The sequence below is a fragment of the Podarcis filfolensis genome (genome assembly GCF_964270895.1).
Source record: "Podarcis filfolensis genome assembly, chromosome: 12".
NCBI lineage: Eukaryota > Metazoa > Chordata > Lepidosauria > Squamata > Lacertidae > Podarcis > Podarcis filfolensis.
The window spans coordinates 48,269,532-48,286,026 of record NC_139614.1 but is presented as its reverse complement, the minus strand read 5'-3'; the positions used below and the strand labels follow the sequence as shown (position 1 = coordinate 48,286,026).

Below are 16,495 nucleotides of genomic sequence, written 5' to 3'. Positions count from 1 at the left end.
CTGGTGAAGGGAGCCAATGGATCTCAAACCCTCAGTGAGTTAGGGACTTCCTCTACATGTGAAGATAGGCTCAGGCAGATTGACCGAACGAGACCAGTGGTGGGTCCATTGGTCAATAAGATGGTTTCTGCATGAGCTGTAGAGGGAAGTGAGGGGCAGATGGGGCTCCTAGATGGGAAGGTAGCCCATCTAGGAAAAGGAAGACTCTGATCCTAAACCTCCGCTGCTTTGTGGGATATCTTCAGAAGAAAAGGCTAAGGAGTAAACCCTACACAAATCTGGAATGGAGTCCCTAAGAAGGTTGGGTGGCACCTTGAACGCTTCCTTCCAGCAATTCCTGTAGCCAAGCTGGTGCCAAACATATTGCTCTGCTTTCCTTTGGACCACATCAGCCAGGCCAAGAGGGGGTTTTTTGTTGTGTTTTTTTTTTGTTATCTGGGCAGCCCAGGAGGTCCATACACACTGTACAGACTTGTATCCCCGGGGAGGTCACTTGGGTGCTGCTAATGCAGTGGTTTGACTTCACCCCTGGAGGCACACTGCGTTGTCCATCAAGAGAGATGGATGCCAACAACTCAGTTTTCTCAGTCCTACCTGATGGTTCTGGGAATTAAACCTAGGAGAACTATCTGCTTACAAAGTGATTTTTCATACAGAGAAAAAGTAAGAGGTGACATACACAAAGGTGTATAAAATTATGCATGGTGCAGAGAAAGTGTATAATGAAATGGGTTTATCCCTCTCTCATAATACTAGAACTTAGGAACATCCAAAGAAGCTGAATGTTGGAATATTCAGGACAGAAAAGAAAGTACAGTGGTACCTTGGGTTACAAACACCTTGGGTTACAGACTCCGGTAACCCAGAAGTAGTACCTTGGGTTAAGAACTTTGTCTCAGGATGAGAACAGAAATCATGCACTGGCAGCATGGCGGCAGCAGGAGGCCCCATTAGCTAAAATGGTACCTCAGGTTAAGAACAGTTTCAGGTTAAGAACAGACCTCCAGAACGGATTAAGTTCGTAACCAGTAGTATCACTGTAGTTAATTCATCCACTGCATAGTTAAAGAGGCAGTGATGGCCACTGACTTTAAGGACTTTAAAAGAGGATTAGTCTAGATCAGGGGTAGGCACCCTAAGGCCCATGGGCCACAAGTGGCCCACGGGAGTCGTTTAACCGGCCCACGAGCCACCCCCAAACCAAGCTGCTCGCTTGGCAAGTCCCCGTGCGCTGTGCTAAACCAGCACAGCACGGCGCAGGGACTCACTTCTGTGGCACTGAAAATTGCATCTGTGCGGACGCAGATGGCGGAAATTGGGTGCGCTCATGCACATGCGCAATCCGGCCCACGGAGGGATCTCCACTGGAGTGAACCGGCCCAGGCGAGGTAAACCTTGCTGACCCCTGGTCTAGATGAAGAAGAAGGCTGCTAACCCTGATGGCTGCGTTCAGCTTCTCTGCTGGAGCCGGTATGCTTCTGAATACGTTGCTGGGAATCTCAAGCAGAGAGAGCATCGTTGCACTTTGGTCCCTCTTGTGCATTTCCCATAGGCATCCAGTTGGCCATTGAGAGAACAGGAGGCTGGGCTAGATGGACCATGGGCCTGATCCTGCAGGGCAATTCTTATGCCAGACACCCCCAACCTTTGGCCCTCCAGATGTTTTGGCCTACAACTCCCATGATCCCTAGCTAACAGGACCAGGGATGATGGGGATTGTAGTCCAAAACATCTGGAGGGCCGAAGGTTGAGGACGCCTGTCTTATGTTCTTATGTCTGTCAAGTTATTGCAGAGGAAGCCCAATTCACAGACGCAAATCATCACTTGATGTTGCAAGAATCAAGTGAGGAAATCTACGTGTGAATCGACCCACACATTCCACACTAGGTGGGTGGACTAGGCTGGTTAATGGGGCAAGTGGGCTGCTCTGAGCAGAGCTTGCTGAAGAATCTTCTTCCTGCTTTATTTTGCAGGAGCCACTGAGAGGCTGGAGGGCCAGGAGGACAAGGCAGCCAAATTAGTCCCAGCTGTGCCTCATTCCAGGTCAGGAAGTCAGGAACACATATCCAAGCAGCGAGTCTGAATAACCATGTCATGCAGTGGCTCGTAGGTCCATGCCATAAATCAGCCCTGCAAATAAAATGCATGCCTTAGTGCAGTCAGCTGTGCATTAATCTGTAGCACCAATCTGATATAGCTGGCTGTCTACCCTAATTACTCACTTTAAAGGCTGGATATTGCTATTTCAGCCATCGATATAATAAAATGGGTTTGCTCCCATTTCACCCAATAGTAGGAAGTTTCAGGGGCAGCTCTGTAAAGGATCAGTTTCCTTGTGAGAGAACAGTCTCGATTATCTTTTTATGTAATGTTATATTTACAAAAATAGGAAATGAACATGAAGAAGCAGGCAACAGCCAAGACCAGTACTGCTGGGTTTTAACCCATGTTGGTTTCCCCCAAATCAAATAACATGTCATTTGAAACCCTCCCACACCTACAAGGCTCTTTAGCATTTAACTGGGGAGGAAACAAAATGTGATTTCTGCCTCCTTCACTAGGTTCTCTCCATCTGTTTCTGTCAAATTCCCACCAAAACAACTAGAGTGTGTTCAGTAGCAGGCTGCCACCAGCCATCAAAAGCCATCAGTGCTAATTTAAGGAAGCACCTTTCAGCCAACAGTGCTCACTGAAGAAAGATCTTTTGGCTATTGAATTACAAGAGTCTAGAGAAATTTTTATCCTCTCACTTGACAGCTATAACAACAGTATTAAGAGTAGTTCCCTTGCATCTGAAGTTTTGACTGAACAAACATTACCTCTGGCTAATCTGGCTTCTTTTTCATTTGGTGAATAAGCATTTAGACTCCCACGGCAAGCTTCAATTGCAGCTGGAACAAAATAAAAGAGGTAAAAAAAAATGGCATTTGATCCTGCCTTGTTTTGCTTTCAAGAGGCAAAAGGTTTTGGACAAAACCACTATTTATGTTTACAAACAAAACAAACAACCTTATTAAGTTTTAAATGGAGAGAGGATAAAACTACTTCTGATTCCTGTTTTGTGGGGCCAAATCCTAGATGATTAGGAGTGCTATGGTCTTCTGCAGACAATAAAGGATCTTTTGTTCTTTCTAGGAAGTGGAGCCAGCAATGTTTTAAAGGCCTAAGCAGTCAGTCTCAAGCCCCTTCTTAAGCTGATCATAAACAATGAAGTGCCCAGCCATTGGAATTAACTTTCCTAGAGGATTAGCCCTCTGCACAGTGCAAGTCTATCCCATGTGATAAAAGCAAGAGGAGGTCAGTATCCAGAAGCAGAGTCTCCAAGTTGCTCAGACTAGTGAGAAATCCTGACTGGGAAGCCATCAGAGTATCATCTCACCTGCTCTAGTCTCCTGCTGTTAAGAAGTTTTGTTACACGTGAATGTCTGAACCTTCGTGCGTGTCTACCCTGCCGAAGGACAGAGACACCCACCTAAGGACAGAGACACCCACCTGGGAAATGAAACCTGTTGCTTGGAAACAGAATGTGCATTGTTTAAATGTGTGCGGTAAAATGGTAAAACCAGCGCTTTGAATTGGGCCCAGAAACTATTGGCAGCCGGTGCAGCTGGGCCAGGATCAGTGTAATATGTTCTGTGTTGGCTGCTGAGGAAGAAAGAGTCCTTTCTCTATGACCAGGATGGACATGCAGAAGGCTAGCAGAGAAGGGATGGGTGGGTGCTTCTTTCTCTCCTCAACCAGTCCACTTGGTAGAAGCAGTGGCATAGCCTTGGTTGCTGACGTCCAGGGCGGGTGGGTATGTGTCGGGCAGAGGGTGTCAGCCCAGCTAATGCTGCCAGAGTTATCCCACCCCCAGCGGAGCAAAGCGGAGCTGCAATGAGCTGCCTGGCTGGCCAATGTGGCCCTTAGCAGGCGGAGAGGAGCACTAGGCCAGGCCATGCCGGGGGCACCTGGGTGGGGGCGCCTGCTTCGCGCCCACTTGAAAATTGTGCGCCTGGAGCCACAAGCCCCTGGCACCCCACATGCTATGTCCTTGGGTAGAAATGTTTTTTCCTAGCCAGTCGAGAGGTTATAAATACCTGCATTTCTATGCAGGCTTCAGATGACAACCAACATAGAAATTCAAGCTTCTAGCCTCATGGCATGCACACACACACACACACACACACACACACTTGCAGGCTTCTAGCTTTTGTGGACTTACTTGATCAATGCATTGAATGTGTTAGAAAACCCATTATGGACTCCTGGACACCACCGTTCCTCTTCTATTTTTGTACTTATTACAAAAATGGAAAGTTGATTTGATACACAAATCTTCCTCACTGGATTTTGGATAATACATTTGGTACCTCTAATTATAAAGCACCCTTTTCAGCGGGGCACATACATGGCTGCTGGTACAGCTGTTTTAGGAAAGGGTTACCGCCAGCAGCCAATTCCAGTCAAGCCAGCCATTTCCCAGGGATATTGTTGCGTTGTTGGAATTTGAAAAACAACACACACTCGTAATAATCTAACCTGTTCCCTACTTTGGTGGAAGCTCTTGCTTCATTTGCAGCGAACTGGCCTCTTGCCCAGCCTTGTCTATCTCTAACAATACATTCCTGAGGGGCTGAATCTAAGCACAAGCCAAAGGATATAAGTGTAAAAGTATATAAACAGGTCTTGGTCAACATCACTCTTGCTTACACCAGAGATAAATGAGGAAATGGGACCCAAATTGTGAAATTGAAAACAAAATGAAGGAGCAAATAAATGAAATGAAACAGCCAGTGGCTGTTTCACATTTCAAAAAGCAACCCTCCTTTTTAGTTTGCAACATTTGTTTGCAAACTAGCAACTGAAATGGAATGAAGATTGTTGTAATTATTTTTTCAAAGTAGGAAGAGTCTTATAAATAACTGCAGGTTTTGTTGTTGTTGAAAAAAATCACATAGGGACAAAAAGAAAGATGACTGATAAGTTGGAAGATGAAGGTGAGCAAATATCATTTCACATACTTAGAACTTGGTTGCAGCTTGGTTGCATGCTGAGTGGTGACCAGGTCCAGGGGTACAGCACTTGCCCAAGCCTGGATGAGACAATCCACCTGTCTCATCCAAGGTAAGTCTGGAGGGTGGAGCCACATAGACAGGATCCCCACCCCCCCAGTAATTGTTTTGTTGTCATTTTTCCTACATACTGGAACAAGACATCCCATTTAATCCAACAGTGTTGCAGAATCAAAATATACATAAACTCAGAGCTGGAGACCATTGTAGGAATAACAATTTCCATAAAGTAGTGGACAGGATGTTTCAGTAGTGGCCATCCATTTGCGGGATGGTACCATCATGGTCCATTTTTAGGTGCCGGGCTAATACTTCTTATTGACCCAGGATTTTGGCGGTTAAGTTAGCTGCTTCTGTGGGGTAGGGCTTGTACTTACGGCATTGTTGGATGAGCATTTTAAGGAATTCTGTATTGCACATTGATTTGTAATCTGGCATTTAATTAAGTTTACCTGCTTGCATTTTACCTTGTTAAGATCCTTTGATTGAGGGAGGGTAGGTGGGTGTCTGACAAACACAGAAGGCTGCTTGGAAGGATGAAGAAGAAAAAGTGAAATGTTTTGCTGAAGTGAGAAATAATCGTTCCCTTCTCCTGCGCGAAAGACTGCAGTTAGCTGATTCATAAGCATCTGTTTCCATTCATTCCAGACTGCGTGCCTTGATACTGCTGGATTCCTTTCCAGCGCTGACTAGGGGGCCAAGGAGCGGTTTTGCTGCTAAACATAGCATATATACCCAAGATGACATGGTCTGAATATGGATGGATGCGGGAAGGAGCCTTTTATGAACTTCCTTTAACTCATCTGGTTTTGCAGACAGTCCTCCGACTCAACTTACACAGTGTAATCAGCGGTTTTGCTCTGACGAATGGAATGTGCATCCATACTCTGTCTTGCTCCAAGTGAAACAGGAGAGTCACTGCTGTTTCTGACCGAGCAGACAGAGCCCCCGTTCCAGTCATTCTTAAACCTCGGAGCAGTCCCCACTTCCTTTCTCTTCCTTCATGATCAACAGTATCCCAGGGGTCACCAGCCTGATGCCCAGGGGCCCACCGAGACCTTGTGCCTATAGGGTGCCCTCTCCCTGCTGAAATCAGGCTGGATAGAAGCCCCATCTAAGCTAGCTTGTTCTTCTTACTTACAGTAGTGGTTGCTGTCCCATCAACAGCAGGGAAGCCAGATTCCATTGCCATTCCAATTACCTTTTGTATAGTATTTTTCGCTCTATAGGACGCACCAGATGACAATATGCACCTAGTTTGGGGGGGGAGGAAACAAGAAAAAAAAAATCTGAATCCCAGAAGCCAGAACAGCAAGAGGGATCTGGCTTCTGGGATAGCCTCTTGCTGTTCCGGCTTCTGGGATAGCCGCTGAAGCCTCTCCCGGGCAGCAGGATGAAGGCTCCCCCTGCCCGGAAGAGGCTGTGCGCGGGTAAGCTGCCCTCTGTAGCTTCCCCCATCTCCCGCAAGAACTGTGCACTCTTTAAAGGGAGCGCGGTTCTTGGGGGCTTTTCTGGGATGTGGGGGAAGGGACAGAGTCGTGCGCTCTGTCCCTTCCCCCCACTTCCCGCAAGAGCCGCGCGAAGCCTCCGCAGGACAGCAGGGAGCCTTCATCCCGCTGCCCTATGGAGGCTTCACGGGGACTATCCAAAAGCCAGAATAGCTAGAGGGTGCGCTGTGCAGCGCTCCCTCTAGCTGGTCTAGCTTTGCGTGAAGCCTCTGCAGGGCACGGGGAGCCTTCATCCCCTTGCCCTGCGGAGGCTTCACGGGCTGTCCCAGAAGCCAAAACAGTGAGATGGAGCGCTGCACAGCGCTCCAGCTCGCTGTTCTGGCTTCTGGCTTAGCCGCGCAGCCTGCATTCACTCCATAAGACGCACACACATTTTCCCTTACTTTTTAGGAGGGAAAAAGTGCGTCTTATAGAGCGAAAAATACGGTATGTCATGGGATTGCTCCATCTTGCCCTTCACCTAGGGCAAAGAAATGAGTTGGGCCAGCTCCGGAAATACTGCTTGTGGTACAATGGTGTTGCCTTGCTCTCCCCTCATCACACATGGCCTGACATGTGAGCCTGTACAAGCAGCGGCTAAATTCACACGTAGCAAAAACCTGGAACGACTTACTGCGCCTGGGTGCGAATGAGCAGCATGCTGGTGCACAGTGATGCCTAGATCCTCCCACTTTGCTCCTCCCGGGATGTAAGCTGGGTAAACGAAGCCAGGGAGGCTGTGCTCACATTACTGCTTTAAAATGCAGCTGCGTCGTTATATCTCTCAATTCGGATTGATGTGGATTCGGGCTGGGCTAGGGGAGCACATCGAAACACAGTCTTTGGACTCAGCTACACTGGCAAAGAAAAAACAGTTTATGTGCGTTGTTTATGCGTTCTTAACACTGTGACACCAGATGGCGCTGTGGAGTTCCATTTTTGCCAACCCGATTTCTCATACAAAGTTCGCAATGCGTTTAAACCGAAACACTTCTTTGATGTGTCTAGATCCAGCCTCTCTTAAGAAACAACCAAGTAGACACAGGATTGATACAGGTTGTGTGTTACGTTGTGTGTCTACTGCTTCCCAAGCCAGCAGTGAGAGTGCACTTGGTGCAAAGTAAACAACAGTGTAAACAAAGCCAAAGATTTAACTACTCGTTCTATTGCTCATGGTCTGCTGTTCCCTAACAAGCCCCCGTCACTAGCCATCCTTAAGCTGTGATTCATTGTTGGCTTACAGATCGTGGCTTCTGATGCGACAGGAAGTTGATTATCCTGGCCGGTTATCCTGCTAATGGCAGGGGAGGAGCAAAGTGGGAGACGTGGTAAAACGTGCTGTAAGAAATTGGGTAAACCAGTCATCAACGTGGATTCTGTGATGGAGGTGAGTGATGTGTCAGATTTTGTGTACCTTTTTTTAAAGACGGGTGGATAGAACCAGAGGTGGAGGAAGGGGGGTGCGGTAGGTGCTGGCTGCCCCGGGTGTCATCACTGAGGGGGAGGGGTGACAAAATGACAAAAATATGAGTTTAATTTTTTTTAAAAAGATTAAAAATTGGGCTCACGATATTTTTTAGTTCAGTCAACAAACGCAACAAAATGTTCGCGTTTAATGAGGGTGGATTTCTGTACTGGGGTGGGGTAGGGGGGTTATGTTATGTTGGAAATAACATTTCTAATAAAAAATGAAAAAATGAAAATGAAATGCGGCTGGCACTGGGTGCAACACTGCAGGGGCTGGCACTTACCACGGGGTCTGCAGTGTGCCCAAGCCATGCGTCTCTCCTGGGAGTGATGTGGTGGCTTGGGCGCCTGCAGGCTTGGCGCTGCCTGAAACGGCAGCGTGGATCTTGCACCTGCTCACCGCCTCCCCTTCAGCCACCCTACAGCTGAAGAGGAGGCTGTGAAGAGGCTCCACACAGCGTGCCCCACCCCCATGGGTGGCTTGCCCCCGGCTGCACCGGGCACCCGAGCAGCTAGCTACGCCGCTGGATAGAACTGGGTGGATGCGCTGAAACAGGCACACGTTGTGTTGAATACACAGAGAGGTGTGCAAGGTGATTCACTGCAAATACACGATGGCATGTGAACTGCCCCATCTTTGGTACAAGTCCCACGAGATTCCAAGAGACATTATGGAATGTGCCAGCTTGCCAATGGCTAACCGTAACCATTAAATGCTGTGAAAGTGACTCAGTGGGTTTGGGGGGGAGGCCATAAATGCTAGGGCTGAGAAGGATGGAAAGCAGTTAAGGTGCCTTTCAAATTCCACTGGTACCCCCAAAGTATCTGTGAAAACCTCAGGGTTTCTTTCTGTAAACCCAGAAATAACATTTCTGCCACATTTCACCCGCCTTTGGGAGCTATAAAGCACTAATCCAAAGTACAGCCTGAGGTTTTCCATTCCATTATATGATTATTAATTGCGGTGGGGAGGAATAAAGGCATGAAAGTTTGCAGAGCACCCCTCTTCTACCCAGAGTTGAGAACAAATGGAATTATAAAGCTCACAGCAGGAGCACCAAATTGCCTCTGGAGACCTGGGTTCAGTTTGCACGTCAATCAAAAAGAGACACACATGAATTTGAACAAGCCATTTTACGGTCCTACTCATATGGTCAGCAGCCTTGTTGCCATTTTCTCAGGAAGCAGAAGAACCACTTTACACAGCAGGGTGCTGGGAGATGCCACACTGCGGTGTGTTAACATTTCCTGTGGGAAGTCTCCAGGCCAAGTCACAGTTTAGAGCAAGAAGATGACCCTGCCATGTTTCCACAGGGGACAAGCGCGCTTACACACACACACACACACACACACACACACACACACACACATGAAGTATGGGCATGAACAAGTTGCAAACCGGTTGCGGAGAAACTTTATCAACCTGAAGGCACATGGCCCTGCTTCCAAACTTCTTGTTTCTTGGACAGGTGGGAAGTGTGAACCAGTATGTGGCAGTGGGTGGGTTTGAAAGAGGATTAGACAAATTCATTGAGAATAAGGCTATCACAGGCCCTCCAAGTGTCCTTACTTTCCAGGGACAGTCTTGGATTTACAGACACCATCCTGGTTTCTGATTTGATCCTGGAATGCCCCACTTTTCCTTAGGACGTCCCTATTTTCCTCAGAGAAATGTTGCAGGTAACGGAGTTATGCAACCCCTGAGCCAAGGAGATAAAAAACTGTACAACCTTTAGAAGACATCTAAATGCATCTATGGGGAATTGTTTGTTGTTTCAAGTTTTATTATGTTTTGAAATATGTTGGAAGCTGCCCAGAGTGGCTGGGGCAACCAAGTTAGATGGGCGGCATATAATGTTGTTGTTGTTGATGATGATGATGATGATGATATTGGAATAAAGTTAAAGGTAAAGGGACCCCTGACCATTAGGTCCAGTCATGACCGACTCTGGGGTTGTGGCGCTCATCTCGCTTTATTGGCCGAGGGAGCCGGCGTACAGCTTCTGGGTCATGTGGCCAGCATGACTAAGCCGCTTCTGGCGAACCAGAGCAGTGCACGGAAACGCCGTTTACCTTCCCGCCGGAGCAGAACCTATTTATCTACTTGCCCTTTGACGTGCTTTCGAACTACTAGGTTAGCAGGAGCTGGGACTGAGCAACGGGAGCTCACCCCGTCGCGGGGATTCGAACCGCCAACCTTCTGATCGGCAAGTCCTAGGCTCTGTGGTTTAACCCACAGTACCACCTGCATCCCAGATATTGGAATAGGAAGTCCCTATTTTCACTGGAGAAATGCTGGAGGCTATGCTATGAATGGCCACAAGCAACAATGCTTTCACTGTTGGAATCGACATACCTCAAAAACAGCTGCTGGGGATCACAACTGGGGAGAGTGTTGTTGTGTTTAGGTGCTGCTTTTGGGCTTCCCATAGGCATTCGGTTGTCCTCTGTAAGAATAGGATCCTGGGCTAGCTAGATATTTGGTCTAATCCCAGCAGGGCTCTTGTGTAAAGAGACAATGTCACTTTCAGGAGAGAGGGAAAAAACACCAAACATAAACAAAGCATTTTACACTTTGAGTTGATGCACACAGGACCCCTAAAGCAAAAAGAAAGCTCCTTGAGTTCTCCTCTGATTACTATTATTACAGGTTCAGATGATCCCATTGTTTTTGTTTCGTCCCGCTGGCCAAGATAACCACGTCCCACTGTGCGAGTCTCAGCACATTCTGCTCCCTGCTTAGTTACATTTCGGAGAAATTGCGATGCTGGAAACTCCAGTCACACGGTCAAACCATTTCAAGTGTTGCAGTATAAACAGGACCAGACTAGGTTACGACCGGCTTCTAAAAGAGTTCTGTTTTTTGCTTTCACCTTTCTGAAATTAGAACATAAGGAATATGGATGTGCGGGTTTGCCTTTAGAACATGTTTGTACCCTGGATGGCAAGCAAAATTATTCCTGAAGGAAGCTGGGGGCGCAGGAAGCAAGGTGGAAAAGAGAGCTCTGTGTTGCGCAGCTGGCAATGGCTTTAGGAACCAGCACTACAGTCATTAGGGACGCTGGTGGCGCTGTGGGTTAAACCACAGAGCCTAGGGCTTGCCGATCAGAAGGTCAGCGGTTCGAATCCCTGCAACGGGATGAGCTGCTGTTGTTCGGTCCCAGCTCCTGCCAACCTAGCAGTTCGAAAGCACGTCAAAGTGCAAGTAGATAAATAGGTACCGCTCCGGCGGGAAGGTAAACAGCGTTTCTGTGCGCTGCTCTGGTTCACCAGAAGCGGCTTAGCCATGCTGGCCACATCACCCGGAAGCTGTACGCCGGCTCCCTTGGCCAGTAAAGCAAGATGAGCACCGCAACCCCAGAGTCGGTCACGAATGGACCTAATGGTCAGGGGTTCCTTTACCTTTATCTTTACTACAGTCATTGTGAGGCTTCTTTCTATGTGGCGCCTCTCCAAATGTGTACAAAACTAGCTGATTGATGCTAAGTAGTACCTGGAATGATAAAGAAGAGCACATTTCCTTGCTCCTATTTCCCCTGTTTTATCCAAATTAATGTAAATTAATGTTCAACAGAAACAGATGAGATTCTCAATTTGTTTCCCTTTATTGTTAGTTTGTGAAATTGCACAGCTGCACTAAATGCTTGAGATGCAATTACAAAAAACAAAACAAACAACAACAAAGCTACTGTACTGCCCGAATCTCAAAGGAATTGGTTTTTAAGAGGAAACCTTTGCACTCAACTGGAGGCGGTTTGCTCCTTGTGCGTTACTTCTGCTTTTAAGGCAAGTGACGCCGTTGCTGAATTCTTAACTCAAATGGAATTCCACAGCACTTTTGAGTTTTCACCTCTCACTGGCACTTGAGATGGAATTCTGCTGGGAATCCACTAGAAACTGACTGTGGTTCCAGTGGATTCCGGCATAAAGGCCTTAGTCTGTGATGATTGGGGGCTGACTGAGGGCGGTGGCGCAGCGGCCCATAAAATAAGAGAACCACAGAACCATAGAACTGTAGAGTTGGAGAATACCCCATGCAGGAATTTCAACAGAATAATAATAATAATAATAATAATAATAATAATAATAATAATAATATAATTATTTATACCCCTCTCATCTGGATGAGCTTCCCCAGCTACTCTAAAGCATCCATGACAGAAAGCTATCCAACCTCTGCTTAGAAACCTCCGAGGAAGGAGAATCTGCCGCTTTTCCACTGTTGAACACCTCTTACCATCAGAAAGTTCTTCCTGATGTTTAGTCAGAATCTCTTTTCTTGTCACATTACCCACACAAGATCACGGAGCTCAAAAGATACACTATGTTCAGGGCCGTGCTTTCAGAGAGACCCCAAAATGTGAGTTTTGTGGCGCTGTGCAAGATTTCAGCTCTGAAAAAGCATGGGGGGGGGGTCAGGGAGGCAAGATCTGGGCATGAAATTGTGTGAGGTCATGGTGCCCAAAATGGCCACCGTGCTCTCGCAAGGGAAAATGGAACATCCCAGTTTTTTCGGGACATTTGAGGGGTATGCCAATGAGGCAGAACCACTCTCCTGCGCCATCCGCTTACCAGGATGGGGCGGGTGGGGACGGGGTGGTTGCAAGTTTGGGACTGCAGAGACATACTGGTGGTGGCACCAGAATGGCTCTTCCAGTGCAATCTCTCTCTCTCTCTCTCTCTCTCTCTCTCTCTCTCTCTCTCTCTCTCTCTCTATGTTTTTTAACATATCATTTTCAACAGTAATTAAACATACTTTTACATCTTATTCAATTTTTTGACTTCCATCAGTCCTGTCTGAAAATTTTCCAATCTAATCTCTTAGTATGCATTTCTTATTTTCCCTATTACATTTCAAACGCATAACCAATATCTCTATCTTTTTCTACCTTGTAACACTTTGTATATTTCTCCTTACAAAACTTCTTGTAGTCCTACTAGCGTAATTTGTTGATTACAGTTGCTCTTCAAATAATTCATATACTTCTTCCAATCTTTTGTAAATCTCTGGTCCCACATGTTTCGAATCTTTCCTGTCATTTTGTCCAATTCTGCATAGTCCATTAATTTTGTCTGCCATTCTTCTTTCATCGGAATTTCTTCTTGCTTCCATTTCTGGGCTAACAATACTCTTGCTGCTGTTGTTGCACATAAGAACAGTTTGACATCTTGTCTATTAATGTCTTGGCCTATAATTCCAAGTAAAAATGCTTCCGGATTTTTTAAAGAATGTATATTTCAACATCTTTTTCATCTCATTATATATCATTTCCCAGAAGTTCTTTACTTTCTTACATTCCCACCACATGTGATAAAACGTTCCTTCTTTTTCTTTACATTTCCAACATTTATTATTTGTCTTATACATTAGTGCAATCTCACTGTCGCACTGCACCATCCAGATAAGTTGCAGCGGTGCTGGTGTTCAGAGGGCAGATCTGCCCCTCCACAACAGCTGATATTGGTAGGTTGGGCCCAGAAGAAGAGACTGTGCCTATAGGAACCACTGAGAAAGATATCCTGCCCACGTGGCACCCAGAACTTCGGCTCAGCATTTCTCCTTGTGCTATGCAAGCTGAGGACAGCAGGCACGAGTTCACTTGCAGGGCAGAGTCAACCTAAGGTTAGCCGCAGTGGAGGAAAGGGATTCATTACAGAATGCATTCAGCATGGATACCTTCCGTCCTGTTAAACACCCGCATTTTGCAAGAGTCAGCTGATGATTATTATGATTATTATTATTTGAAGCACGGAGCGAGTTCTTCCCGTTTTAAATCACTGGCTTTCTCTCCCACTTTATTGCTCTCCGTTCCTAGTCCCAAATGACAACCTCCTCAAAAAGACGGAATAATAAGAAATAGGTCACTGTTCTATTGAAATCACGTCTGCGAAAAAGCCCAAGCTGTGAATTGTTGACGGATTAGCAAGGCAAGAGGTCATGCTGGAGCCAGAATGTACGGTTCTAAACAGAAATATTTAATGGCACTTTGAGCAATCAAAAAAAAGGAGACTAGTGAGCTACGCTGGCCCTGAACGGAATGCAGTTTGCAAGTGGAAAATAATTTTAGGAGAGTGCGGAATCGGGCACAGAGCATCAGTGCCTGAATCTTGCATGTTGCAAGTCATTTTCTTCCCCTACCCCAAGGCAACCTCTTTGCCTTGGTCACTTATTAAAGGGGGGCTATTTCTTTCTAGATGAGGACATAGAAATTTTCTGACATTGCTTGGGAGACAACTCCCTTAGCCATGGCTAGCTTTGCAAGGGGGACAGTAGAGAAAGACAAGAGGTTTTAGTAGAAGATGGCTAATGGTCAGAGGTAACTGGGGTTCTAGTTATAAAACATCTGGAGGGTCATAAACGCTCCATCCTTGATGTAATTGGAGGTGTAGTTTCTTCAGAGTGCTGGAATTTGCAGCTCTGTGTGTAGACCATTATTATTTGGGGAAGACTAACTGCTTACGGGATGCGGGTGGCACTGTGGGTTAAACCACAGAGCCTAGGACTTGCCGATCAGAAGGTCGGCGGTTTGAATCCCCACGATGGGGTGAGCTCCCATTGCTCGGTCCCTGCTCCTGCCAACCTAGCAGTTCGAAAGCACGTCAAAGTGCAAGTAGATAAATACCGCTCCGGCGGGAAGGTAAACGGCGTTTCCGTGCGCTGCTCTGGTTTTGCCAGAAGAGGCTTAGTTATGCTGGCCACATGACCCAGAAGCTGTATGCTGGCTCCCTCGGCCAATAAAGCGAGATGAGCACCACAACCCCAGAGTCGGCCACGACTGGCCCTAATGGTCAGGGGTCCCTTTACCTTTATGACTGCTTACATGGCATAATGTGCCTTATCATGTGGATAGAATATGCTCAGAGGCTCTGTGTTCTTGATGTCTGACAGGGGAACTCTTCCTGCCCCTTTCTAGGTCTGGAGTGTTCCTTCTGCACCCAGGCCCCTTCGCATCTATACAGCCAATGGGGTGAAATGTGTCATGAAGTGGACTTTGACCAGCCATAAAGGTCCGTGATGGCTTTGGGACACGAGTACACATGCTCTCTCACACTGGCCTACCTCACAGGGTTGTTGTGAAGACAGAATGCAGTAATTTGGGTGTCCGTCAAATTTTTAAACATAGTCTTCACCACCTCAACTTTCTGTGAACTCTCCAAGCGCAGTTCATGGCTGCTGCCAGAGCACGGCAGATTTCCTTGATCTTACAGACATCGCTCCCTGCTTCTCGTTTCCTTGCGTTCCTGTCAGCCTGCACTTTGCTGCAGTTCAAAAGCGGCATTAACGAGCAGCAGCAGCAGCATGGCGTTGCAAAGAAACCCTGCAAGTTCTGCTGATTTGAGGCTGGACTGTCACGAACAACAGACACCTCCCTCTTCTCTGTGCTCACAGACAGGGTGAAGTCCAGGGCAGTGGTGTGTGTGTGTGTGTGTGTGTGTGTGTGTGTGTGTGTGTGTGTGTAGGAGCAGAACCTCCATTTGCCAAGAGCTAGCTGCCCATCTGCCCTCTAGAACTGGCAAGCCAGATAAGATCCCCGTAAAAGTGACAGATCAAAGTAGCTAATTCATCAGACTCTCCAGGAGATTAGCAAGAGTGGCTTATAGCAGCGCCGCCGCCGCCAGCATTTGTGAGCATCCATCATGCAGATGAGTCTAAACCGGCAGTGGGGGAACTTTTCCAGCCCGAGGGCCACATTCCCTTCTGAACGACCTTTCAAGGGCCGCATGCCAGTGGTGAATGGGAGCAGAGACAAAAGCAGGCAGAGAAAGTCCTCGGAAGTGGATTTAGGGCAGTGCGAGCGGTACGGCTGCAGGAGTGCACAGCCGAAAAGGCGCCCTCCCAACGCCCGGTAGGGGGCATCAAATGGCCTCATAACAGGGTGGCATATTACTAAGGCCCACCCCTGAAGTCCTGCCCATTTGCACAGTAGATTCGTTTCTTTACATGCCAACACCCGACTCTCTCTATCCTCTCTGTCTCCAATATAGGAATGGAAGGACACATCCCAGCCCAGCAGAAGCTCTTGGAGTGTAAAGTGGGGGCCAGTGAGGGGTACTTCCTGGGCAGAAATCCAAGGGCCAGGGAAAGGGGCCTGGAGGGCCACATTCAATCCCATGCCTGAGGTTCTTCACCCCTGGTCTAAACAGCCAGTGGATGATCTTGCAGAGAATATCGTGCAATGCCTTTAGGAGTGTGGTCACTTAATGTTGAATGTCTCCTATGCTCCTTTGAGACCTCATACCAGGGTCAGTATCAACAGGTGGCTTCCTCTGGCAGTTGCCCCAGCACCTTGCAAGTCTCCACATCCCACCCCACCAATACCAGCACCAGGTTTCTATTATTATTATTATTATTATTATTATTATTATTATTATTATTATTATTATTAACAGCTAGACTTCCCTGCCATTTTGACTTGCTCCCATTCCCGACGATGCAGCCGTGCTCTCGATTTCAGAAGCCCACGTCGTGTTGAAGTCCATTACGA

General features: G+C 47.1%; 1 long non-coding RNA gene across 1 annotated transcript; it reads left to right on the top strand.

Annotated features, from left to right (window-relative positions):
- The first annotated feature begins 1,661 nt into the window (after positions 1–1,661).
- On the top strand, positions 1,662–3,445 carry LOC310746365. Its single transcript, XR_014540674.1, has 3 exons — positions 1,662–1,888; positions 1,975–2,044; positions 3,137–3,445. It is a non-coding gene; the product is annotated as an uncharacterized lncRNA (long non-coding RNA).
- Positions 3,446–16,495: the final 13,050 nt, after the last annotated feature.